Source organism: Tachyglossus aculeatus, chromosome 11 (genome assembly GCF_015852505.1).
Source record: "Tachyglossus aculeatus isolate mTacAcu1 chromosome 11, mTacAcu1.pri, whole genome shotgun sequence".
NCBI lineage: Eukaryota > Metazoa > Chordata > Mammalia > Monotremata > Tachyglossidae > Tachyglossus > Tachyglossus aculeatus.
Genome location: NC_052076.1, coordinates 38691544 through 38693255, shown reverse-complemented (window position 1 = coordinate 38693255; position 1712 = coordinate 38691544). Strand labels below are relative to the sequence as shown.

General features: G+C 47.0%; 1 non-coding gene across 1 annotated transcript; it reads right to left on the bottom strand.

Annotated features, from left to right (window-relative positions):
• Positions 1–1236: 1236 nt before the first annotated feature.
• LOC119935358 lies at positions 1237–1373 on the bottom strand. Its single transcript, XR_005453242.1, has one exon. It is a non-coding gene; the product is annotated as a small nucleolar RNA SNORA7 (small nucleolar RNA).
• Positions 1374–1712: the final 339 nt, after the last annotated feature.

Below are 1712 nucleotides of genomic sequence, written 5' to 3'. Positions count from 1 at the left end.
CAATCATATTTATTGAGCGCTTACTGTGTGCAGAGCACTGTACTAAGCACTTAAGGTATTGAAACCCCATTTTTCAGATGAGGAAAATGAGTTAACGTTCCTCTTCCCCTCTTAATTCGGTTAGTCAGGCCAGGTATAGGCCTTGTCCCCCACGGGGCTCACCGTCAAATTACAGGTATTAAATCCCCATTATCAGTTGGGGAAAATGAGGCCCAGAGAAGTTAAATGACTTGCCTAAGGTCACAGAGCAAGCAAGTGGCTGAGTCAAAATTAGAACTCAAGTCCTCCGATCCCCAGGCCCCTGCTTTATCCACAAGGGAACAGTGCTTCTCTGTGGTTGCCTTGAGAAAGGTAAATGACTCTGGGTGGAGGGGGAATTTATTTAGCACTTACTATATAACAAGTACTGTACTAAGTGCTGTGAGAGAACACAAAGGTGGTAGCACAGTCTAGTGGAAAAAAATCAGGGGCCTAGAGGTCAGAGAAGCATCATGGCTCAGTGGAAAGAGCCCGGGCTTTGGAGTCAGGGGTCATGGGTTCAAATCCCAGCTCTGCCAATTGTCAGCTGTGTGACTTTGGGCAAGTCACTTCACTTCTCTGGGCCTCAGTTCCCTCATCTGTAAAATGGGGATGAAGACTGTGAGCCCCCGTTGGGACAACCTGATCACCTTGTAACCTCCCCAGCGCTTAGAACAGTGCTCTGCACATAGTAAGTGCTTAACAAATGCTATTATTATTAAGTCAGAGCACCTCGATTTTAACCCCTGCTCTGCCACTTCCTCGCTCTCTGACCTTGGGCTAGTCACTTAACTATTCTGCACCTCAGTTTCCCCAACTTTAAAGCGGGGATTCACTATCTGTTCTCCCTCCTATTTAGACTGGGTGCCCCAAGTGGGACAGGGACTCTGTCCTACCTGACTAATTTTTATTTGCCCCAGCACTTAGAACTGTTCTTGACCCAGAATAAGTGCTTAACAAATATTGTTAGTATTATTATTACTATTCTTCTTGTCTTGTCTTTTGCCATCAAGTTGTCTCCGACTCATTGCGGCCCCATGGACACATCTCTCCCAGAACCCCCCACCTCCAACTGCAATCGTTCTGGTAGTGTATCCATAGAGTCTTCTTAGTAAAAATACAGACATGATTTAACATTACCTCCTTCCGCGTAGTCAACTTGAGTCTCTGCCCTTAACACTCTTCCGTGCCGCTGCTGCCCAGCACAGGGGAGTCTTGAGATGTAGCAGATGCCTTCCACTCGCTAGCCACTGCCCAAGCTAGGAATGATATGGGTAGGCCTCTGCTCGACTCTCCCTCCCATAGTCGAGACTGGTAGAGCACTGGAAACTCTCCAGGTGCGACCTTGAGAGGGAAATTACTATTCTTATTATGCGGCAATTTAAAAGAGCCCCCATCCCTTAGCAGAGGGAGGCAGGAGGGCTGCTGCGGGAAGAGGGGTTGCCAACAGTGTAAATATGGGATAGCCTGATGTCCTACGTAGAAAGCAGATCTCTTAGATTCATTCATTCATTCATTCAATCGTATTTATTGAGCGCTTACTGTGTGCAGAGCACTGTACTAAGTGCTTGGGAAGTGCAACTTATAGAGACAGTCCCTACGCAACAATGGGCTCGCAGTCTAGAAGGGGGAGACAGACAACCAAACAAAACGAGTAGACAGGTGTCGATACCATCACAATAAATAGAAGTATA